The 26,676-nt window shown below is 39.3% G+C and overlaps 1 protein-coding gene across 3 annotated transcripts in view; it reads right to left on the bottom strand.

Moving 5' to 3' along the window:
- Positions 1-26,676, bottom strand: part of Vwc2 (von Willebrand factor C domain containing 2) — a 166,766-nt gene that overhangs the window by 8,717 nt on the left and 131,373 nt on the right. The window lies entirely within an intron of this gene.

The following is a 26,676-nucleotide window of genomic DNA, read 5'->3' as shown; positions in this document are numbered from 1 at the left end:
AAAGCTTAGCAGCACAAAGGTGCATAATTTTAGGTATAAATTCAAGGGCATGAAAAATGAGTAGGAAAAATATTTCCAGTGTGACTCGAAACTAATGCTGTTATAAAAGATTACTTGATTGGTCCTCAGTGTTGGAATTTCTAGCCACTCCCCCATGACTGCACATGCTCTGACAAAACAGTCATTCTGGGGCCTTACAACCCACGTAATTTGTGATCAGTGTGATCATGTAATCTATTCACATGGTGTGCCATAACTACATAAGCCCATACGCTCATGTGCGGGGGAATCCATAAAAAGTGGGTCACAGGCCCCTCCCTCCTGTCTCCTTGCATGACCATTTTCTTTTCTTTCTTTTTTTAAGATTTATTTATTATTTATTATGTATACAGCATGTATGACTGCAGGCCAGAAGAGGGCACCAGATCTTGTTACAGATGGTTGTGAGCCACCATGTGGTTGCTGGGAATTGAACTCAGGACCTCTGGAAGAGCAGTCAGCGCTCTTAACCTCTGAGCCATCTCCCCAGCCCACATGACCATTTTCATAGGTCTAAGCACTCCCCTCTGTTTCTTCTCTTAATAAACTCTTATAGTGGTTTTGTTGTGCCTTGTGGTTTTTCTCGCACAGTAAACAGCACTGCTTAATAACACAGAGCCACATAACTGACACTCAGGGGAAGAGGCTTTTAGGCGAGTTCTCTTCAGCAATAGGCACTTACCTTTCACCTCTTGGTGACAACCAAGGACAATAGCAAACCAGAAGGTGCCATGCAAGCTTCCAAAGAAGGGAATCAACCAATTGTCCTACCCATCTGTGATAGCTGTGAACCACAACAATGACTATTATGACACCATAATCCTAAGGGTAGAGTACTGGCAGACATACCTTGATGGTAACCAACAGCTCTCTAATTGTACTTAAGGGCCACTCAACAAGAGGGACGTCATGCCTGGTACTGGAAATCTAGAGCTAGTGAAGCCATGGATCTTGGAAGAGAACTACAACTGCCACTTTACTAAACCAAAATAATCCCTTACTACATTCTAAATATTTGTCCTTATGCACACAGATAAATGTCATTCTTATCTCTCATCAAGGAAACTTCTTTTTGCAGTAGATGGAAATCATTACAGAAAAACACAGCCAATCAAAATGCAGAATTGTGGAGCACAGTCCCAACTGATAAATTTATAATACAACTTCTGCACCTTAGGTTCAGACGTCATTGCAGAAGAGGGGACAGAAAGCTTCTAAAAGCTAGAGGATGAGGGAGCATGATGTGAGATTGTCTTTTATGAATATCAGAAGCTACATCCATGAAGCCTCACTAACATATCTGTCTAAACATGACCTGAACAAAGATGATACCAATAGACACATAGGGTGGCATGTTCAGGAGGCCTCAACTCTAGACAAAGAACTACAGGCAATTAAGGAATAATGAGAACATAACTGAAGTCATCTTCCCAGGTAAGAGCATACCAATTAGTAGCAAAGGGTCAACCCTGAAAACATATATACATATAGGTAACATTATCCAGAAATAAGCAGGTTGCATTTATGGGTCTAGGAACACATACACGTAACAACATTTTTTTTTAAGGCCATGAATGTAAGGGGGCAATACATGGGAGAGTTTGAAGGAAGCTTCAGCAATTACCCCTTTGGGATGATGGTATAGAGGAGATCTCCTGTTTGGACTGGGGGTGGGTGGGCATGGAAACTTGAGAGATTGGGTTGGGGGGTGGGCGGAGGGGGAAAATGCTGGGAGAGATGACTGGAAAGGGGGGCTTTACAGAGTAGGGTAGAAGCCTGATACAAGGGAAACTTCATGAGTCTACAAAGATGGTCCCAGCTAAGACTCCTGGCAGCAGTGGATGCGTAGCCTGAACTGATTGGATTGGTAACTGCTCCGGTTGTCATCAGAGAGCCTTCATCCAGTGACTGATGGAGGCAGCAGATTCAGAGACCCATGGGCAAACACTAGGCTGAGCTGAAGAGAGGGAGGAGGGATTGTAGGAGTCAGGGGGGCAGGGATATCACAGGAAAATCCACAGAAACGGCTAGCCTGGCTCATGGGAATTCACAGAACTGAACCAACAACCAGGGAACCTGCCTGGGACCAACCTAGGCCCTCAGCATATATGTGACAGTTGTTTAGCTTCGTCTATTTGTGAAACTCCTGTCAATGGGAGCAGGGCTATCCCTGGTGCTTTGACGGGCTCTCAGGAACCTATTCCTCATGCTGGATTGCCTTTCCGAGCCTGGATACAGTGGAAGGTACTTGGTCTTATGGCAGCTTAATATGTCATGCTTTGCTGATGCCCATGGGAGGCCTGCCCCTTTCTGAGTGAATACAGAGGAGGGGTTAATTGAGAGGGAAGGTGGGGTGGGGTGAGTGGAAGGAGAGGAGGGAGGGGAGGCTGTGGTCAGGATGTAAAATAAATAAATTAAAAAATTAAAAAATATAGATTCAGCTTTATTTTTTTCTCTTGATTTTTTAAATTAATGAATTAATTTTTTTCCCAGCCCAATCTCATTTTCCCCTCCTTTCTTTCCTCCAAGTCCTTATCCCCAAACCCCCTCCCCCATCCAGTCCTCCTCCTTTCTCTTTAGAAAAGGGCAGGCCTCCTAGGTATATCAGCTAGCCATGCATATCAAATTATAACAAGACTAGGCACCTCCTCTTCTATTATGGCTTGTGGAGAGCCATTCCACCCCCACTCTTCCCCAGGGTACTCTTGATCAGGAGCAGCAGAAAATATGAGAGAGAGAGAAAGAGAGAGAGAGAGAGAGAGAGAGAGAGAGAGAGAGAGAGAGAGAGAGAGAGAGAGAGAGAGAGGGAGAGGGAGAAACAATAGCCTCAGGAGGGCCTGGATCCTAATCTGTCAGGCCCTGACTGTCTCTGCCAAAGGACCTTTAAAGGAATGCCAAGGGGTTAAACAGGCAAGACTTCCAGTGGAGGCACTGGGACCTGAACCCAGCCACATAACCGTTGACCAACAATTTGCCATGCGTACAAGATATGCTGGGACATCCAGAAGAAGTTTGGACTGAACAAAATCAGACGGGTAATGAGACAGTAAATGAATTGAGTTAAGGCAAGCTGTTGTATTGTTAGGGAATCAGTTAGAAATTTTGAAGGTGCAGATAAAATTAGAATGTGATTTGAATGTTTCTTCTTATTGTATCACATCCTTAAGATTTAATAAAAGCAAGTTTGATTGGGATAAGGTTAAGATGCATTTGTTGGGTCACCCTAATTCTTCTCAAATAGTTTATGATTTACAGAAAGAAATTAAAGAAACTTTTGCAAACAAAACAAAAAGATATGCTGGGACAAAGGTGGCACAGAAATTATAGGAGTGGCCAACCAATGACTGATCCAGCTTGAGACTCATACTATAAGAGGGAGCCCACCCTGACAATGCCTGGAGGTCCAGGACCCAGAAGATGGACAGCCCAGAGACCTATGATAGAACCAAACATGACTGTCTTTAGAAACCATTCTTGATATCCTGCATCCAAGATGCGCAGTGTCTTTAGCAATAGCATCTAGTTATGGTGGACAACAAAAGCATCCTTAGGAGCTTTTGGCTTTGTCACATATATTAGCTTAAGCCATTCTGAGAGAGAAGTAGTACACTTCCAAATTTGAATGTTTGTTCCTTTAGTGACTGGTAATTACCTTCATCTATTTTCCCTTAATCCATTTTGATGTTCTATTTGTAAAAAAAAAAATACCTTGTTTGAAGGCTGTTTTGTCCTTTTGGAAAAATTAACAGCTACAATCATCGTAGAATCTGTACATGTCACTGTGTACAATGTACTCAATAAAAGTACATTGCAAACTTTATGGTAACTGATGAAAAATGCTAAGACTAGGGAGGGTCTCACATATACTATGGACCCATAAAATGCTCAAGTGAAATCTCAAAGTGCAGAAAAGAACTAGAGACAAAGGCAGGAACAATGAACTATGGTGATATTTTATTTGTACTGAAATGTGATTTTAATTTTATGTTAATAAATAAAGTTGCCCTGGGGTCAGAGCTATTAGAGCCATAGCAAGAGTGTGATGGTTAGAAGAGCTAGGTAGATTTCTGTGTGTTCAGGGATACAGCCAGTATTGGAGACATACACCTTTAAGACCTGGAGGGCGGTACTTACAGGCAGTGGTGAGGCAGTCATGTGGGGGGTTTACAACCAATGAGAAGGCAGAACAGAAAGACTATTTAAACACAGACAAACAGGAAGTAGCTCTCTCTTGGGGAAGCTAGGAGCACTGCAGGAGGTAAGATTTTATCTCTGAGCTCTGACCTCTTGGCTTTCTCTTTTACATTGGCTCTGTGTTTCTTATTTTAAAAAGACGATTGGTTACATCTACATCTGGCGCCCAACGTGACAAGAATCCATTAAAAACTGCTAGGGGCCGGCTCCCTAGCCGGAGCAGCCAGCTCCCTAGCCCCAGCCCAGGTCTGCTTGGCCTCAGGCCGGACTAACTGTGAGCTGCTTGCTTAAAGCCAGTGCTACAAACAACTCAGGACTGCCCTGCTAAACAGGGCCCCTGCCTGTAAAGTCAAGCCTTGACTCGGCTCAAGAGGGAACAAGTGGCTGGATTTAAGCTTTAGCCGGCTACCCCTTCGCTTTCGCTTTCACTTTCACTTTTGCTTTCTCTCTGTCTCTCTCTGTCTCTCTGTCTCTGTCTCTGTCTCTGTCTCTGTCTCTGTCTCTCTCTCTCTCTCTCTCTCTCTCTCTCTCTCTCTCTCCCTCTGGATTCACACCTAGGACACTGGGTGGCTGTTTTGAAATTCGCTTGGATTTCTACTGTTCTACGCAGATTTGGTAAGTCATAAAGGAAACTATTTAAAAGACAATTTTTTTCCACATTTAAAAAAAATGGGTTTTCTGTGTACATTGGAAGAAAATTGGGTTTTGTTTGAAATTTTAGGCAGTCTGACAATGGAACAACTATATGAAAAGATTAGTATTATGGGAATTATGCATTTTATTACCATGCTTATTCTCATTTTACTATTTAAAAAGATAGTCGATTTAAGTGCCAGGATGACAGCTTTAGAAAAACTTGTTAAACCTGTAAAAATTCAGACAGAAGAAATTAACAGTAAAGTTGGTTCAAGTTTGGATCATAAGGTTACAGAAAGAAAGCCTGTTTTCACACAGTCACCCTTAATTTATCCTGTAATCGTACAGCAGATGCCTGATCAAATGGCTACACAAAATATTTGGGCTCCAATTGAACTGATGGATTTTAAAAGGTTTAAGGAGGCAATAGTATCTTATGGCATGCATTCCCCATATGTAAAGCAAATGTTAAACTCTTGGTCAACATATAATAGGATTGTACCACAGGACTGGCGGGACCTTGCACAAGCTGTTCTGGAACCCAGCCAGAGACTTCAGTTTCTAACGTGGTTTAAGGAGGAAGCTAGAAACGTAGAAAAACAATGGAGGGATAAAGGAATACAAGTTTGTCAGTATCAGCTTATTGGAGAAGGCCAATATGCTTTGGTACAAACACAATGTTTATATGATGTTCAAACCCTAATTTTATGTCGAATGGCAGCCTTGAATGCATGGGACAGAGTTGAGGAACCAGGAAAAAACCTGAGTCATTCACAAAGGTTATGCAAGGCCCAAAAGAATCTTTCACAGATTTTTTAGAAAGACTGGCTTCAGCAGTACACAGAATGGTCTCAGAATCAGAAGCTAGTAAGGCAATAATTGAAGCTTTGGCATTTGAGAATGCGAATGCAGCATGTAAAAGAATAATCAGGCCGTTAAAGGCAAGATCTACACCTTTGGAAGATTGGATTAGAGAAACAATTAATGTTGAGGCTGATGAGCATGATGATACGTGGGTAGGAGAAGTAATTTCAAAAGGTTTGAGGAGTGTTGGATGTTTTGGGTGTGGAAAGCAAGGACATTTTAAAAGGGACTGTAAACAGGTCATTCCTAGAAACAATGTTTCTTCAAGGAACAATGGCAACAGAATGCCCCTTCCTTCTGGAGTATGCAGAAGGTGTGGTAAGGGAAAACACTGGACCAACGAATGTAGATCAACAAAGGACAGACAGGGTAATCCTTTGCCTCAGTTTTCGGGAAACTCCCAGAGGGGCCTCATGCAGGCCCCCATAGCAAAACCAGTTCAAACCTTTCCTGCAGCTGTAGAGGAAATCCCTGCTCTGAGCGATTAAATAACCAAATGACTATTGGAATAAATCATGCTGGTCAGGATGATGAAACAGAGAGAATAGAAAATTCAGGAGAAAACATAAAGAAAATTTTTTGGCAAACTTCTATTAATGAACAGAGACCAAAATTAACGATAAAAATAAATGGTGTTTTGTTGTCTGGTCTGGTAGACACAGGTGCGGATGTTACCATAATTGCACCAGAATTTTGGCATCCAGCTTGGCCTCTTCAGGAGGTAAACGTTCAACTGTTAGGAATTGGGACATTATCTCAGGTGAAACAGTGTGCAAGATGGCTGGAATGTATAGGTCCAGAAGGACAGAGAGGAAAATTAAAACCATATGTGGCTAACATAGCTATGAACCTGTGGGGTCGAGACTTGTTGCAACAATGGAATACTCAGATTAACATCCCTCCAATCTCAGAAACAAATCATAAACTAGCACATGTTTCTGAGAGAAATATTAGAAGGCATTATTTTGAGTGGTCACCAGCCATCCATATTATACAAGAACAGGGCACAACAACTGATAATCTTCCAAAAATACCAACAGCTCTACCTTTAAAATGGTTAACAGACAAGCCTGTATGGGTTCAGCAATGGCCTTCACAATCTGGAACAGGTACAATGCCCTTTACTTCGAAGGCAGCTGAACAGGCAGTGGGCCGATGGCTTCTGTTGTGCAATGGAACAGCAACTGAAAGCTCACCACGCCTCTCAATAGTAGACTGGCATTTAATAGAGGGATGTGGAGAAGAAGGGGATGCTGAGATGAAGCCATGTATACACAGCCAAGAAGAATGGACAGCTGAATTCAAAAACCATCAACAATTTCCAGAATTTAAAATCCTGAATCATGACATGACACTAGTGGAATTCAGGTGTTTCTGGTACATGGACTGCTCTCACCCAATGTGAGGTTGAACTGTTGACCTTGTGTACAACCTACTTCACAAATGAGTCTGTCAGATACCATAAGCCTATAGGCTGAAGATGATGCCCCAACACTGCGGAGAAACCTCAGGTGACTGTCCAGGCAGCTGGCTGTTTCTGTCAACTCACAAAGTTTTTGGAAGTTGCTTTTGTGCACTTCCTGTTTTTATTTTTGTTAGCTAATATTATTTCCTTCTTGGGTCTCTGAGGGAGTTGAAGATTAGTTAGTTATAGTTGAAGATTAATTAGGATAGAAAGTGAATTAGATACATTTTGGACTTACTAAAATAGGATAGATAAGGGAATTATTTTCTCTGATTTGTCAAATACAAATGGACTAGACATCGTTTAGGTATTTGTTACTTGTATATATTGTATATAGTTATTTTACTTTTGTATATAGTTTTTCTTTTGTTAGTTATAACCTTTTGCCTTTTTTCTTTTTATTAAAATAGAAAAGGGGAAATATGGTGATATTTTATTTGTACTGAAATGTGATTTTAATTTTATGTTAATAAATAAAGTTGCCCTGGGGTCAGAGCTATTAGAGCCATAGCAAGAGCGTGATGGTTAGAAGAGCTAGGTAGATTTCTGTGTGTTCAGGGATACAGCCAGTATTGGAGACATACGCCTTTAAGACCTGGAGGGCGGTACTTACAGGCAGTGGTGAGGCAGTCATGTGGTTGGGTTTACAACCAATGAGAAGGCAGAACAGAAAGACTATTTAAACACAGACAAACAGGAAGTAGCTCTCTCTTGGGGAAGCTAGGAGCACTGCAGGAGGTAAGATTTTATCTCTGAGCTCTGACCTCTCGGCTTTCTCTTTTACATTGGCTCTGTGTTTCTTATTTTAAAAAGACGATTGGTTACATCTACAATGAACAAAAGTAACAGATAGAAAAGAGAAGCAAATATCACAGATATAAATAAATAAGAAAAATATATCAATTATCACAGTGAATGTCCAATAGGCTGAATATATCAAGAAAGAGATTGCTAGAGTGGATCACCAACAAATCTGATAGAACTTTAGGAGAAATATATAAACCTCTCATTACACTCCTATACTAGAATGGACACAGGCAGCAACCAGGAAATCAGTGAGGACAGAGGGACCAGAAGATCATCAGCCATCCACTGTGTATCACTGGCCTTTGTTCATGTCATTCAGCAGCAAGAGAACACACTTCTTTTTCTCTCAAGAACATTTGTACTGTTCACTAATTATGGACCATGCAACACACTTTAACACTTTAAGTTCTATCAGATTTGTTTGTCATCCACTCTAACAAGTTTAAGAAATTTGGAAAATTGGCTGGGCAGTGGTGGCAGACGTCATTAATCCCAGCACTCGGGACGCAGAGCCAGGCGGATTTCTGTGAGTTCGAGGCCAGCCTGGGCTACCAAGTGAGTCCCAGGAAAGGCGGAAAACTACACAGAGAAACCCTGTCTCAAAAACACAAAAGCAAAAACAAAACAAACAAACAACAAAAAAAGAAATTTGGAAAATCCTAAGTGCAGTTAGATTGGAATTAAATTAGCTGTCATTAACATAGAAAACATCAGGAAAACCCCTAAGACTTGGAGATTATACAGCATACAATAAGAATGGGATACTAGATAAAAATGTGAAGAGAAATTTAATAATATTTTAACTTATGTAACAATGAAAACACTTAAAACCTGAGAGATAGAAAAGTTGAGAAGGGAATTTATGGAATTAAATGCATGTAAAAAGAATTTTAAATAAAGTATTTAAGTTTCTACATTAGAAAACTAGAAAAGGTGGAGACAGTTAAATCAAAATCAGCACAACAAAACGAGTCTTTCAAAATGTGGTTCTAAAACCATTGGATACACAGGACTAGAAGACACAATCCAAATGTTCCACTTGAAACAAAAATTAAATTACTTTAAAGGGATAACATACTTAAATGTAAATAAAATTATAACATTTTTATAGAATAACAGAGTAAAGTTGTCAAAACACAGAATTCTTGATGAGTTTTTGAATGAACATTAGTGTGCATGGCCAAGATGGACATGGCAGTACATGCCACCCAACAAATCAAGCATTGAGAGGACAGAGACAAGAGGAGAGTGAATTTCAGGACTGCCTGAATTCTATAAAAGAGAAAATTGGTGCATTTTATAGCATGCAAATATAAATTAATACTCTGTGAAAGTGACAAAAAAAAAAAGGATCACAAGCTCCAAGATGGAAGAAAACGTATTTGCAAGTCTTTCGTCTGGTAAAGGAAAAGTGCCTAGAATATAGAATAGCCAGAGGTAGTGGATCACTCCAACAAAATAGCTTTTTCCAAACTTAACAGGCTGATGCACACAGAGACTGTGACAGCATGCACAAGACCTGAACTTGTTCAGACCAGATAAAATCCCAGCAAGGGGAAGGGAAGTGGACACAAAGTCTTACCCTAACCAAGAAGGTATTTGCAATTGATAACTGCTGAGAAAGGGAAAGTCTTTTCTTCAAGAGAATTATACTAATGTATCCACCACACCCAAGTGGTAAGCCACTCAGGAGTAGTTGGCCAACTCAAAATGAACCCCTTGTTTGTCTCTCTCTCTGTCTCTTCTCTGTCTCTCTCTGTCTCTGTCTCTGTCTCTGTCTCTGTCTCTCTCTCTCTGTGTGCACATGTGTGCTTATTGTTTTTGTTTTTAATTAAAATATATCACTTCTACCCTTTTTTTTCTTCCCTCCATTCCCTGCCTCCCATGGCCCCTCTCTCATGTTCATCCCCCCCCCCAGTTTCAAATTGGTAGCCTCTTTTTCTTTGATTATTGTTATACAATATAAATATATAACTGAGTCTCTTTTTTGTCATTGTGTATATATGGTTTCAGTTCTGACTACTGTGTGATAACTAATTAGATGGCTCATTCCTGAGAGAAGCTAACTTCCCTCCTCTCAGCAGTTATTAGCTGTCTGTGGTTCTCTAAGGAGCCCATAAAATTCCCTCCCTTTCATGTTAGCATGTCTATTGATATTGCCATTGCTCAGGTCTTGTTTATGCAGCCATTTCTTTTTTCTTTTCTTTTTTTTTTTTTTTTTTTTTTTTTTTTTTGGTTTTTCGAGACAGGGTTTCTCTGTGTAGCTTTGCACCTTTCCTGGAACTCGCTTTGGAGACCAGGCTGGCCTCAAACTCACAGAGATCCGCCTGCCTCTGCCTCCCGAGTGCTGGGATTAAAGGCGTGAGCCACCACCACCACTTGGCCTCATGCAGCCATTTCTAAGACTTCTTGCTACTCTTGCTCTTGAAATATATTGCCCCCTCTTCTATGATATTCCCTGTGCCAGAGATGTAGGCGCTGGGCTGCAGGTACAGCCACTGGGGTGGGGCTACCCAGGATCTGTTAGATGCTGTATTGTGCCACTTGGGCTGGCATTGTTCCCCACAAGAAACATAAACTAACAAAAATCCCAGTATCAAAAGGTTGATTATAGTAGTCCTAGTGACCCCAAAGCAATGTAGACTATTATTGTAACCCTTGGTTGCCTTTCAGAGGGTGAGGGGTGGGGGATAATGTTGAAGAAGCTGAACACTTAGATTGGTGTTAGAACTTAGAACACTGGATTGAAATATCAAGATAGATCTAATCTAAAAGCCTCCTTCCTGAGATCTTGCTTCCATAGTACCAGAAACTAAGATGCAAGCTTCCAAGGGGTGGGGGGCAATTAAACAGTCCTTCCCAGTAGTGACTTTTATGAACCACAATAATGACCAGCATGGCAAGATATCCAAAAAGTGGAATTCATGTTTGTGGTAAACAACAGCTGTCTAATTGGACTTAAGGTCCACCTTAAGTAAACAGAAGGGAAATTGTGTGTGGTACTAAAATCAAATATTGGGTCTACTGAGGTAGGTCACTGATCTTAGAAGAGGATCTACTACTGCTTCTTTGCTAGAACAGCATAATTACTAACAATACTCAAATGTTTTCTTATTCAGATTAGTGTAGCTATCCTCCCTCATCAAAGAAACTTCTCTTACAGTAAATAGAGGCCAATATTGAAAACCACAACTGGACATGATGCCTAGACCAATGGGTTGTGAGGAGTCCAGGCCTAGTTATTTAAGAGAGAGAAAATATGAACTGAGGTGGTAGGGAGGGGGGATATGGAAAGAGTTGTGGGAGGGGAAAGAACATGATTAAAATATGCTGTCTGAAAAAAAGTTAAAAATAAAATAAAAAATGAGAGGCACATTGACTGATGTGAACACTAATCAAAGGGAAGCAGAGTTGTCTCTCAGTTTTTAACAAAGCAGACTTTTAGAATTCTGGGAAAAATTATCACTCAAAATTACCTGATGGAAAATATAAATGAATTAACAATATTGCTGCATGAAGTTGGATTCTGGTACTACAGTTGCTTAATGAAAAAACGAACACCCATACATTTAGCTGCATTTATAAGGAGGGAAGTGGAAAGAATAACCATAATCCTAATTACTTAATTTTAATATATAATAGATAATCTTCTTAGTCATTTATTTGCTCTGCAATAGGCAAAACAACTTCATAACTGTAGAAAGTATATTCAGAAACTGTAAGAATTAATTGAGTCATATGGGTAATAAGTACTGATTAATTATATTATTATTGACTTGCCTGAGATAACTAATGATGGCTAATTCCAAAATGATTCTACCCTATAACAATAATGCTTTCTTTCCTCAGGGACAGTTGATAAATAAATCTTGATAAACTGAACCTCCTTGTGCTGGTCTGACTTCAGGACAGAGGCTTGACAGTTGTGGAGGCTGTTCTTCATAATGTCTGGACCCCACAGATATATCAACCTCAACTGATGCACAGTGATATGGTCTGCATGGTAATGTTACTCAAAATCATGTGCAGACAATGATTGACAGTGTGACAGTATTGAAGTGGGGCATGTCAGAGCAGTTCTGAATTATGAAATGCCCTCAGGACTGAACATGTATTACAGAAGGGAGTCACAGAGCCATTCTGCCTCTGCTCCTACCACTCTCTCTATGTGGGGTGCCACCATAAGAAAGTGCCACTATGGTACAGGTACCCACAAGGTACACTGAACTTGATAGCAACTTGATCTTGGGCGTTTTTGTCTACAGAACTGTAAGAAAATATGCTCTGATGTTTCTAAATCATTCAGTCTGTAGTGTCTATTTGTTTTTATTTATGTTTATTTATGCAACCTACATATGTGTGGGTGCTGGTGGAGGCCAGAAGACCATCAAATATCCTGAAGCCATGTGGATTCTAGGACTTGAACTTGGGTCCTCTTGGAGAGCAGCAAGTGCTCTTAATGACTGAACCATCTCTCTAGCCCAATAGTGTTTTTTACAGACACAGAAACAGGTGAAGACACATAGTATCAAGAATTGAAGGGCCTAGTAGCTCGGTTAGCAGAACTCACTCTTGGGTGAGTATCTACAAGAACCTTCCTCCCTTTAATACCTACCAGTGTCTCCAGAATAGAACTGGAATGGAATGTCTGTGCTGTGCCGTGGATATCAGCACAGAGTACGCCATGACAGTACTTCCTCTTAGCCTGTTCTAGCCTGATGATAAATTATATAGAGGCTCACAAGTCCCAAATCAAGCTGGAACCTTGTGAGAGGACTGCAGCTGGATACTTTGCTGCTGTCCTTGCCTCCAGCTGAACTGCCTTCCATAGTGCTAGTCAGCAGTACTCAACACGGGCAGAACCCACAAGAACACCGCAGTTCCGCCCCTGGAACTGCAACACAGACTGGATCTCAGCACATGTTTAAAACCTTTGCTGAAAGTTGAGACTCAGCTAATGAACTGTCATTCTGGACATCCTGCTAAAAACCACACCCTTGTTGATGTGTATGCCACTGGTATGGTTTAGATTTTTACTACAATAATGGTAAGGAATAGAAAACAGAAAGCCAGTGAACAAAGACACAAATAAGGTGTGAAGTCATGCCCTGTTCCCTTTCACAGGTCCTTGAACACCCCAGAAAAGCAGAGCAGTGAGGCAGAACTCCAGATGGTTGAGGCAGTGTTTGTTTATGTTATTGCATTTTATTTAGAGATTAAATTTTATTTAGAGATTAAATGCAGGTGACCTTTCCTTTGAAACCATGAAATTAGAATACAATAACAACTAAGTGCCAAACTTTACATCCCATACCTGTTTGGAGACAGCCACTTTTCTTTCTGCCTTCCTGTGAATCACTCTCCTTAGCAGAGGCCCGATTCCAAACTATGAATTTCCTCTACCATTATTTCCATAGATCAGTGGTTCTCAACCTTTCTAATGTTGCAACCCTTTAAGAAAGTTCCTCGCCGGGCGGTGGTGGCGCACGCCTTTAATCCCAGCACTCGGGAGGCAGAGGCAGGCGGATCTCTGTGAGTTCGAGGCCAGCCTGGGCTACCAAGTGAGCTCCAGGAAAGGCGCAAAGCTACGCAGAGAAACCCTGTCTCGAAAAACCAAAAAAAAAAAAAAAAAAAAAAAAGATAGTTCCTCATGTTGTAGTGACCCCTAAACATAGATTTTCATTGCTACTTTATAACTAATTTTGCTAGTTATAAAACACAATATAAATATCTGATATGCAAGATATCTGATATGTGACTCCTGTGAAAGGGTCATTCAACCTTCAAAGGGGTCACGACCCACAGGTATAGAGGAACCAATCTCTTACATCTCAATTTCTTTTTTATGTACCTAAATTCCTAATTTATGTGAAGTTCACCAGGCATCATATCCAAATGAGAGGGACATTTGTTTCAAGATTCATTTTTCCTGTCATTTAAGAGTGAAGCAACAAAAGCCTGAGTTTGTGTGTGCAGGTGTTTGTGTACATGCATTGTACATTTGCACACACACAGTATGTGTTTGTGCACATGCTTCTTTGTTAATGATCTAATACAAAGTCATTTTTAACTGGAAGAGTTAAAGGAAAAAGCATAGCACATGATTCCAAAGCAAGCATGAAAATGAAGCAAACTTAGATTCTTCAGAAAAACAACAGACCCCTTTAAAGGAAAATGTGTCAGGAAACTACCCCACCATACCATCTTCTGTTCCCAGCACGGTGCTCATACTCAGGCTTCCTTTCTGCTTTCTGCTTCTTCCCTAGGTTCCTGGGAGCCACACAGAGTTCTATAGTCACTCTATCCTTCACGTTGATATGGAATATCATATGCCATTCAGTCTTCACAAAAGTTCATGAAATAAGATACATTTCTGGCCTGGCATGGCGGCAGATGTCTTTAATCCCTGCAGTCAGAAGGCAGAAGCTGGTGGATCTCTGAGTTCAAGCCTGGCTTACATACTGAGTTCCAGGAGAGCCAGGGCTACATAGTGATAACTTTTTTCAATATATTTATTATTATTAATTATATAAATTGTTTTAAATTATATCACTTATGCCCCTTTCCTCCCTCCAACAACCCCCATGTCCTATCCCCTTCCTCAAATTAATGGCCTCCTTTTCTCTATTTTTTTATCTATTACACACATTATATATATATATATATATATGTATATATATATATACATATATATATATATATTCACACACACACACACACACACACACACACACAGACATACATACAACTTGCTGCATCCATTTAGTGCTGCTTGTGTGTATGATTTCAGGGCCAACCCTGGGAGGGGCTATTTCTCCTTTTCAGCAGTCATTAGTTGTCTGTAGTTCTTTTTTCAGTGGTGAGGTCCCATGATATTTCCACCTTCCAAGTTAGTATGTCAACTGATACTGTTCAGATCTTGTTTAGGCAGCCATATTGTTGAAGTATCATGAGTAAAGCTTCCCTGTCACTCTAGAAGACAAACTCCCTGGCCCTCTGGCTCTGACAGTCTTTCTTTCTACCTCTAACCTTTCCCTCTCTTCTGTGATGTTTCTCGAGCCTCAGGGGCAAGAATTGTGTTGTTAAGGTATCTGTTGCTTCTGGGATCCCCATGATCTCTGCATTATGACCAGTTGTGGTTTCAGTAATGGTCTCCTGCTATGGATCCCCAGCAGGAAGTAGCCTAGAAAACTATGCCCACATTCCCAAAAAATGGATTATGGATGTTTGTCTTTGTTTAGGTTATTGGTTACAAATTGTTATTGGTCATAGTCAATATCTTTCTAAAAGAAGAAAGGTGGATATGATATGGAAATATAAGATATAGATATGATAGGATGAAAGGGTAGATTATTGAATCTACTTTTAAAGAGCAACAACTTGTTTGAAATGTTTTACATTTCTATGGATTTTAGTTTATTGATACAAGTTTAAACTTAATTTTGTTATACTGTATATGTATTTCTACTCTCGTTTGAGGTATTATGTTTATGTAACTCATTTAAATTGTAAGGGATAATTAGGAAATACAGATTAATAATTAGTCTTCTATGATAGTCAAACTTATAGTCATGTTAAGTTTTTTTCTAGGTGTACATAGCCATAATTCAATTAGGTAGGTAATCTTCAAACACTTCAAAGACCTACAGAACATGGCATTTAAAATGTTTTAAAAATTTAGAGTTTCTGGACAGTGAGACATGTCTGCTCCTGGCAGCACCAATTTACTTCAGAAAGGAGGATGGACATTGAAGATACTCTATATAGAATTTATCTTCTTCTTGGCAAAAATAGCCATTTGGGCAAGAAACTGTTCTTGCCCGGACTGCTTGATTGACTAGACATGCAGGACCCATAGGAAGGTAACCACTGAACTTTGCTTGGCAAAATGGTCCTTCAGGTTCCTGCTTTGCAGAGGAAACTGCCAGACATTGTACAGGACACAGAGAGAAGTGACTGAGAAACTCTAGGCCTGTGGGCTGAAGACAGATGCCCCAACTTTACAGAGGAACTTTGGATGACTGTCCAGGCTGCCAGCTGTCTCTGTCTACTTTCACAAGACTCCCAAAAGTTGCTTGCGTCCTTCTCCCATTTTTCAGTTAATATTATATCTTTCTGTGGTCTTTGATGTAGTTGAAGACTAGATAGTTATAATTTTCCTTTGTTATGATAAGAGATAAGGTAAATATGAAACCTTAGACTCACAAATATAGGATAGATAGGATATCTTCTTTAATTTTGCCAAATACAAATAGACTAGATATCGTAACTGTAATTCTTGCTTGATAACTGTTTTGTTATATGTAATTTTACTATGTTAAAGTTAAAACCTTCCTTTTTGAAAAAAAAAAAAGAAAAGAGAAGTGCTGTGGATATCACTCTGTATAAATAAAATACTGATTGGCCAGTAGCCAGGCAGGAAGTTTAGAAGGGACAAGCAGAACGGAGAATTCTGGGAGGTGGAAGGCAGAGTCAGGAGATGCTGCCAGCCGCTACTGCCACCATGAGAAGCAAGATGTAAGGTACCAGTAAGCCACAAGCCACATGGCAACTTATAGATTAATAGAAATGGTTTAATTTAAGATATAAGAACTAGATAGCAAGAAGCCTGAGGCATTGGGCCAAACAGTTTAAATAATATAAGTGTCTGTGTGTTTATTTGTGTCTTAGTGGCTGTGGGTTTGAGTGGGACTGGAGAAAACTCCAGCTACAGTCTCCATTTACTGGAAAGAGAAACTTCTTTCATTAGGGGTGATAGCTACACTTACCTGTACATATAAGGATAAGTTTTGAAATGTAGTTAGAAATGATGCTGGTCTAGTAAAGTGGTGGTAATAGGTTCTCTTCTAAGATTCATGACCTCACTAGCCCTAGGTAGTTGGGTAGGTTTCTAGTACCAGGCATGATTTCCTTTCTATTGAGAGGCCCTAAGTCAATTAGCTGTTAGTTATCACTAAGACATGACTGCCTTTAGAGATAGCTTGCCATGCTAGATATTGATATAGTTCATAGGTATCACAGCTGTATAGGACTACTAATTGTTTCCCTCCCTTAACAGATTACACAGTACTCACATAATACTTATTTACATAGTGCTTACATGTACTCTGAAAGCTAGACTTCAGGAAGAAGGCTTTCATATTAGAACCAGCTCAAATCTTCCATGTGCTGTGTCTGAAGTATGCAGTGTCTTGAGAAATAGGGACTTACCTTCGACCTCTGAGTAGTAACCAAGGCAACACCAATAGCCTATATTGTTGTTTGAAGGGTCACATGATTTACCCTCAAACTCAAACTGAGGTTTATTATTCCTGGTTCAGGGGTAGGGGGTATTAATATTTGGCTCTCGTGGAGAACATTTTCAGACCAAGTGCTTAAGTTCATTTAAAACACACACACACACACACACACACACACACACACACACACTCATGGTGCATGCATGCTTGTGTGTGTGTGTACCTATTATATATACTTTTAGGTAAATATAAAATAATTCATTGAGGCATTATAAAATATCCTTGATGCTATTTGTCCCTCCTCCCTGTCTCCTTCTGTTTTGACCACCCTCCCCCACCCCCAGGTAGGGCTTTCTTCTGCCAATTTTAAGGGCAAAAACATTCACATACTCTAAATTCTTAGAAAATATATATAATAGTATGTCCCACTCAAAAGAATGAAGAATGAGAAATATTTTCCAATGCTTCAAACTTGAATATGTACAAGAAATCATTTTTTAAAAATTAAAACATTATCTGTTGAAGTAACTGGATACACAGACTCTATTAAACAAACTAAATGAGGATTATTTACAAAAAGCCTGCCTTTTTCAGAGCCTCAATCACATTAATAAATAGTGAGAGTCAGGCTTGGAGTGTGGAGCACTTCCTAAACTCATTTGGCCATGAAAACCTCCATTCACGAGTAGGTGCTAGCATTTGAGGGACATGGGTAGTTCAGAAATGGGCCAATAAAGCATTTGCAAAATATGTCACAGACCTCTTTGGCTTGTGCAGAGCTGAGAGACACACTGGAGCATGAACAAACTTCTTTACTGACTCAAGAAGATGGACTTGCATTGCCCAGGACAAAAACATAAACACATGCATCAAACTGCCACACAATTCAAGGGACAGGACATTACCAAGACCTGAGAATCTATTTTATCCCCCTATCATGGCCTGAATTCCTATATAATTGAATAAAATTGCATTTTTATTATTACTGAGAACACTTAAAAGTTATGTAACCCTCCGATGTAGGCTTCTTGTCCTTAGTATTGTATTTGTGAGATTCATTCACCTTTTTGCATGTAGTTGCCTTGCTTTAATTCTCATTGTTATATAGTGATACATTTGTCACTGTACCAAAATTTGTCTCCTGTATTCTACTACTGATGTTTCTAAACATGTATCAGTAATGGAAGGCTACAGTAGTTTAGTAGTAGCTTTTAGAAAGAGCCACTTATAAAACAAACAAAATATATATATATATATATCCACACACACACACCAAGATACATACATGTATGTGAAATGTCCTTGGTATGCATGAATACACATTGCTCAAGGATAGGATAAATGGATGGTAGAACATGTATTCCTGAAGTTTTATTAGAGAACATTTCTCCACCCTGGTCACACCCATATTGACACCTGGAGTCAGTGTTTGAGGTTTTTAATTGATACAGATCTTTTATTTTGTTGTTGTCAGCTTTTAGTGTACTTTATTTGTCTTGGGAGACATGTAATAATATTGAATGTGGCTTTAATTTTCATTTTGCCAATGATAGTAATTTAGATCTCTTTCAATGCATATGTCATTTCAAATCTTCAATTGTCATTTCTTTCTGCTGAGTTGCTGAGAATTGTGTAAATCTTCACATGTTCTGAACAAGTCCTTTATCTGGCACATGCCTGCAGATGGAACTTTGAAATAGAGTCATGAAATCATTCTCTTGGTTTAGTCCTTTCAACGGTCGCTTTACCTGTTTCAAAGCTATGCTCTGGGTATATGATCATTTAGCAGAGTAGCATCTTCCACCTTGAATCTTGTGTGTGTCATTAAAAGAAAAGAAACACCAAAATACAGCTTTCAAGGAGCCTAAATAAAACAAGCCAGAAAGTATAAACAATGAGGGAGATGAGGGACATCTGCTAAGCTGTTTTCCTATTCTACTTCACAGAAAATATCCCTGTGACTTCCAATCACCATTAGGAAAAGACCTTGAATAGTCAGGTATAACTATATTCCAATTTGAATATTCAAAACTCTCCTTATTAGTCTGACATCCACATTGTTAATTCAGTTTCATGTACCTTCTAAGCCACCTCTAATCTGCCATATGTTGATTGAAGTCATGAAAATTATGTGACTACTCTTAAATTTTTATTCCAAATAGATTTTGTTCAAATTTTTTTGTTAATATGCACTTTGGGATGTTGAAGCTTAAGATGTCATTTTTTTAAGATGGCATTTCTTCATTGTGTTTTAGAAATTTAATTTGTCATATAAAATGTTCCTATTCAGTTTTTATAATTGTATAAATATATCATTCTCTAAAGGAAGTAAGTCATTACATAAAATTGAACAGCACGATCAACTTAGAAAGGAAATGCTCATGATATCAGAGGTTCACTCAGTGCAGAGTTGACCCCATTGTTGTATTCAGTGAGGTAGAGCATAATGGTAGGTAGCATGTGCTAGAAGAAGTTGCTCACCCCAAGGCAGCCATGAAGCTGAGAGAGGGAAGGCATTGGCATTTTCTATCTCCTTAGCAGGCATGCCACCAATGACCTAAAGTCTGCCCACTGTGTCCCCACCACCTTCCAGTAACCTCAGTCGGGGAACTAGCCTTTAGCACATAGACTTTTGGGAGAGATTAGAGGCAAATAATAGCACCAGGTATCTGGTTTGTCATTTGCCATATCCAGGAACCAAGAGTGTCTTACCAAGTTTATCTGAGTGTGTAGGCACTCAGTTCCTTCTTTCCATCTCTAGTACTACCTGCCTGTTCCAGAGATCATGTCCTCGGTACAGTCACTAATGAGATAATCATCTAAAATTAGACCCAATGATGAGACCTTCTCTAACTCACACACACTGTGTTGGCAGCTCTGTGTATTTCTACCAGCCAGAACTTAGAGAATTACACTATAAAAATACTTTATAAAAAATGTGCTTTGCTGCTATTGTGACACTGAGTCTTTATAGTTTGAAAGTGTTGCCAGAAGAATCCTAAATATGGAGTATTACATTACTGGATGTGATTTAATAAGGTTACCCTCTTCAATCAATAAGTGGAATTTTCCTGTGCTTTTCTTTGCAGAGCTGTTTTTAATGAGGTTGTGGTTTAGAATTATCCTAATTTTATTAGATTTATTGAGAGTTTTCTGTTTTTATGTGCTAATTTTAATTATTATATATATTAGTTGCTTCTCAAAAACTTGCAAAAGTTATTCTGTAACTAAATTATTTAACAAATAGTTCACTTTTTACATGTGTTTCACACCATTCAAATTCTCTATTATTTCTTTTGAGTCATTTTCAATAAGGCCAGAAAATAGCCCACCTAATTGAGACTTTAATCATTTATGATTATCGAGTTATACAATATCTCCCATAATAAATTTAGCTCCAGAACCATGGTGTCCTCTGTAGATCTCATAATTCTTTAAGCTAATGCTTCTAATCTTTTATTTTGATGGATTGAAAGCCATTATTTTATTGCTCTGGTCAAGGCATTTGCTTTCGGGTTTATCATTTTTTTTTCTGTAATTTGTTTTTTCAGTTTTCCATTTTATTTAGTTTCTAATTTTCAGACTTCTGTGTTTCTGTCCTTCAGGTCCCTGTGCTGACTCATGCTTGTCCTTGTTTAGAAATGAAATGGATTCGCAAGGATGGAGCTGCTGGTGGAACTCAGAGGGTCTGAGGTCTGTCCCCGCACCTGTCTTCTCATCCTACTTCTGCCCTTCCGAGGCACACCTCTGCTCCCTTCCACAGTGTCCCAGCATCTCCTCACACAGCAACAGGACCCGGTCTCTTGCCCTAAGCTGATAGGCCTGGCCACAACTGTGTCTTTCGGGTCCCCAGCCTGGCTCTCTCCCCTGCCTTCCTAGAACTTGAGGTTCACTGTGAGATGTGCCAACTCCCCTCCACACTCAAGGCAGCATCTTACATTGGCTCTTCCCACCCTTCTTAGTGGCACAACTCCAGCAAAATATAATAGTTTGTGTGTGTGGGGGGGGGCAGGGGTTCCACTGCAATTGTGCATAACTTGAAGTTTTCATGGAAAGCATTGAAACTTTTAGTGGATTTTGGTTTTAGGAATTGAAGATAAAGGAAAATTCAGACAATAAAAAAGACAGAGTTGAAGCTTTTGATTGCACTAATTCTGATATGTAAAGAAAAGAAAAAAAAAAAAACAAGATGCCTCCAATGACTGTTCTGTGCTTCTAGTGTGCAGTGAGAAAGCTGCACACTGAACTCAGCAGTGAAAACCTGGAGGTGGGGAAGCGGAAAGCTTCAGAGGAACGTCTCAATGTCTGCCTGTGGACTATTTCTCTCTTCCTCTGTTCCCCCTCCCTCCCTACTCCCTCTGTCTCTTCCTCTCCCTCCTCCTTCCTGGTCTTTACAAAGACACTTTAACAGTATGGGATGTGTGTAGAAGAGAAGACAAATGGAGGCAGTGGATAGCATATCGGTGTGAAATACCCGTACCGTTGCTTTTCTCTTTCTAACTTGTTTTTCTGTGACCTCATATACCTGCAATATTAGTGGCATGGCAGAGGAGAGAGAGTTATCCAGAATCTCTTCGGACATCTAACTAGAAGTGGCACAAACTTTCAGCAACTTCAGTTAAGCGTTGGTGGCTTTCATTTGTTTTGTTGTCTGTTCAGTCAGCTAAACCAGTGAAGAAACAGTGTCTGCACCACCAGCTCATTTTGAAGTTTACGGCACATGTGGATTTATTCTTAAATATTTATACACAATTGCATTATGCTTTAAATAATTTGTAAAACAGAAAAATCTGTGTGTGACTGATAAGCAAGCAGATGGCACTTGGATGCTGGCCTAAAATCTGTCTTCATTTCTTGTGGGCTCATAAAATTGTATGAAAACCTAATTTACATGATGAGTTTAACACAGGAAAGGAAAATTTTTTATTCAATTAAGTGGATACTAAGTATGCTGTAAAATAGATATTATTATTTTAATATTCATCCTTTATAAATGTATCTGTAAATTCAGCTTAGAAATATATCTGTTTAAACAGTGTAAAAATAAATGACTAATTATTCTAGTAAACCATATTACCATATGAAAAAAGATCGCAATAAATATTTTTAGGAGAGAAACTGCCTTCAAATGCCTACTTATAATCATTCTCCGTGAAATGTAACCAAATTAAAGACTTTTGGTGAAAGTGAATATATTCTGAAATAGTACTATGGCAATTTAAGACAAGCACATCATGATAGTAACTATCAGAGGGTCTCAAAGAGGCTATGGGACACTATTTTATGGCTCTAACAACACAGATCTTGGGAGTCTAGTTTACTTCCTGCAATAAACCAAAGAACCCAGGCCTTCCTGAGAGGAAGCAGAAGTGTGTGAGCATGAGGAGAGACAGGGGAGGCACAGGCTGACCCACTTCCATCTTCCTTTTACTAAATTTCAACTTAATTACTAATATTCTAGAGCTCCAAGCATCCCCAATGTAATTTCAGGCTGCCCTTTTGTGTTTCAGAAGTCCCACAGGTGTATCGACAGACGGGTGGGGTATTTGGGAAGATTTATGAAATTTTATCCTGTTGGAAGCATGTTATACCATTAGGCCAATTTATTCTTTTTCTTGGGACATTTTCTCTGGATGATTTGGCCTTTTTCAAATGTCTCATTTGTCCAGTGGTCTTCAGATTCCTTAGTTGGATGCTTTTATTCTCCTAGAAATAGAAAAAGAAAACCCTGCTCCAACTCTGACTTTGGGTAGTTTCCCTTTTTGTCAGGTTATATCTGATCAAATGAAAGGCAATTGTTAGTCCTATAAGTGAGTTCAGATTGAATGGCCATGTGTTTGATGAACTATTGCCTGTCATAATCAATGGGGCTCTCCTGTTCAAATCCAATATTTAGCAATTTTTAGTGGTATCCACAGCTTTTCTTCTCCTGTGGAAACAAAAGCAAAATGTCTTCCCCAACATAACACATATACTGGCTTCCATTCTGAGGTCAACACATCTTTAAAATATATAGGCTGATTTAATTCTGCAGGTTTTTTTTTCTATTATCCAATATCTCTACACAGCTGTTGTTCCTTTAGACTAACATTTTAAAAATTTAAAGTTAATAAAACATTGTGTAATCTGAAAAAAAAAAAAAGAGAACACTCCAAAGTATGAACCCACTGGTGAAACAATTGCAGCCCCACAGAAGTGAGGCACTGATGTGGGGCTCTCGCCTCCCACTTGAGTATCTTTGTCAGCACCAGAGCTGGGCACCTTTCAGAGCCTGGGCACAGTGAGCACAGGAGGAACCAAACCTGGCTGTCTGGAAACTTAACACAGAAAAACAAAAAACAAAAGAACCAGAGAGTATAAAATAGCTTCAATAAACATTTGGGACCAGTGATAAGTCTGTCTAAGGAAGACTGCACCTCTTAAAAAACTAAATAGCCTTCAAAGATTTGAAAATAAATTTGTAGAAAAGGAAAAGATAAAAAATGTCCATTGACAATAGAAATTGTACCTCACGTAACTAAAATGGTCTAGGACAGCAAAGAGCATACAGTAACTATCCACAGAAATAACAGAGCAGCTGAAGATAAAGGCTCGCTGGGTACAAGAACTGGGAGACATTTTTATCACACAACTTAGTCCAAAGCCACATGAAGGGGGGGAGAGATCTGCCCACCAACACCACTTACTGTGACTTAGGAGTTAGAATTGATGACTTCCTGTTTACTCCTAAGAGTAAAGGAACACAGTGGCCAGAACTTTATGTGTGGTGAAGTCCAGATTGTCTAGGTTATTTGGATGGCAGTGTACATGCTCATGTATAACCTCTCTGGTAAGGTAACATCAGCTTTAGTCTTAAGTTAGTTCTACAAAATACCTCAAAAATGATGCCCAACCAATTTTTTTAAATGGCAAGCACATGAGATCGCACAAGGATAAGACCATTAAAGCAAGTTGTTCCACATTCTGGAATTATCTAATACAGAATTTCATTTTTTTTATTCAGCATACTCAATAATAGAAATCAATATCGAGATTTTAGAAAGAAAATAGGAATCAAATAAGCTGAGATTTTTCAAGTGGTAATAACGTAAAGAAGTCAAAATATAGAAATAAGATAAAGTAGAAAATCTGAAGGTAGAATGAACTGAAAAATATTCAGAAGAAAATGTCGGCACAAAATAACAGATTAGAACATTCAGAGATCCTGTAACAAACAAAAAAGATATAGTGATGAGATCTAGCCACAATTGTCTAATGGACCAGAGACTAAATATTTAAACTTGGGAAACATAGTATCTGAGGTCAATTAAGCTTTGTCATTGTGCACAAAGACACAATATGCAGGAAAGAATAAGCGCAGTTCTAATAAAGATTAATTAACAAAATCCTGGAAGCTGGTTATCTTGGCTAGGAGCCACACAGTTGCTCATTCCTAGTCCTATCTTTGGAAAGTTAAGATATTGTATTATTACTAGAGGAGACAATGCAACATTTCATTTTAACAAGATTATAGTTGGTAACTTAGAAACGATGTCAGGTTACATACAGATGGAGGCTTTAGAAAAAAGGGGATTTTTTTCTATTGTAAAATACAACTTAGGAAAACATTTTGAGCCTGTTGAAAAGAGCAAAGATAACCATTACTGGAAAAACAAAAAGAAAACAACAAACAAACATCAAACTGCCTCCAAAGAACTGAAGAGCAGGAAGAAGGGACAATCTCCACCCTGGAATTCATGGGAGAGCAAAATGCCTTCTGAGACTCGAAAGAGATTAATAACTAGAGGTTCAGCGTGAGCAAACAGATTTAAAAGTAATTAGGATATATTAATCATAATGGGGTTCATCATGCCATTTCATTCATGTATATAATGTACTTCAATTATACTACATGCAAACAGATTCTCTAAAAAGGAAGACAAAATAAATAGCTTCAAATGAGCAATTGATGGTAAATTTCATCTCCCATGCCTTTTGTTTATAGAGTTATACTGCAGGGAAACTTGAAGCAGAAAGGTATGTGTCCTGAAAGGAAGTTGGAGAGGCACTGTAGGCACCCAGTCAGGTAGGCAGAACCTTTGATGACAGTAAGCAACAATAACATCTTTTAAAAAAAAGCAGCTTGTGCCTAAAATGTGACTGTGACTATCCAAAGTACAAGACAGTAGGACTAGGTCCAAATGGTTGTGACCACCAGGTAAGTTCTGTCTAGGTTCTGCCTACATGCATTGAGCAAGTCATTATTTTTACAGCATATTCCAAATATGAGATACAGTTATGGAAGTGATCACAGAGAAAGATGGCCATTGATCCCTGCATGAAGAAATGACTCCAGGGCTATTTATGACAGAATGCCAGGAAATAGCCACGTGCCTTGAGCATGTTCTAATACATTTTCTCATATGACTCTTAGAGCAGTGTCGTGGCAGATGCTGGGAGCATCGTATCTCCTTTCCATTCCCTGGGACATCAGTTCTAATTATGGAAGAGACTTGACAGTCACATGGAGCATTCTCTACCCCCAGACTGTCCTCGAGAATAAGTGTGGCTAAATGTACTTGAACTCTAGAGACCTGTCAGGAGAAATTGGGCAAAGCCACAATAGTGTGAGCACATCAAAAGGATGGCATGTATAAATTTAGACTTTGTGTTGTAAGCCGTCTTGGCAGGTTGTGTCATCTTCTCCAGACAAGAAGTCTGAGCAAATAAGGCACCTCTACAACTGTAATTAAGAGAATCGTCTCCAAGCTAATTATGCCATATTTATTCATACAAAATAAAACTGTGTTGACAGGTAGTGATTGAACACAGACATGGGCTGTCAGGAAAAAGGAGGAGGAAGGAAGCTCTCGAAATAGGATAAATGTTGACAATTTTGCAAAGCATGGGGACTAATTTCTGGATCTGCTCCTGGATGCTCTCAGTTCATGCTGTAGAGTCCCTCCAGGTAGCTACTTAATTGAAGCGCTAGATCATGCAAGTGTCGTGTCACAGGAATAACCCTGAATACTACCTGAGCATCCTGTAGGAGTTGGTGGTCTTGAAAGAGTTTCTATGTCCAGTGAATTATTTTCGTAGCTAAGAGGCAGATGCTGCATTTCTACTTTATAGTGGTGGAAGCTGAAGCCTCATAACTTAGATCACGTGCCTGAACTTGTCAATCACATAGTCGTAGATAGAAAGGCCAAACTCATGTCTTTTAAGTGAAAACCTAATGTGTTTTCCACAGAACTACCACACACATTCAATAAGGAAAACATCAATATTTGTCAAATTAGCATGCAGATACATTCCTGTGAGCTTCCATCAAACCAGGACTTACTGCTCTTGGGACTTAGCACACACAGAACCTTACTGAATTCTTCTTTCATGGCAGGCACAGGCTCCATATAAATTCTGCTCCATGAATTTAGTTCTTTCCTTAGGGTAAGC

This window comes from Peromyscus maniculatus, chromosome 10 (assembly GCF_049852395.1).
Source record: "Peromyscus maniculatus bairdii isolate BWxNUB_F1_BW_parent chromosome 10, HU_Pman_BW_mat_3.1, whole genome shotgun sequence".
Taxonomy (NCBI): Eukaryota; Metazoa; Chordata; class Mammalia; order Rodentia; family Cricetidae; genus Peromyscus; species Peromyscus maniculatus.
Note: the sequence above shows the minus strand (reverse complement) of the source record. Positions and strands in the feature narration are given on the sequence as shown.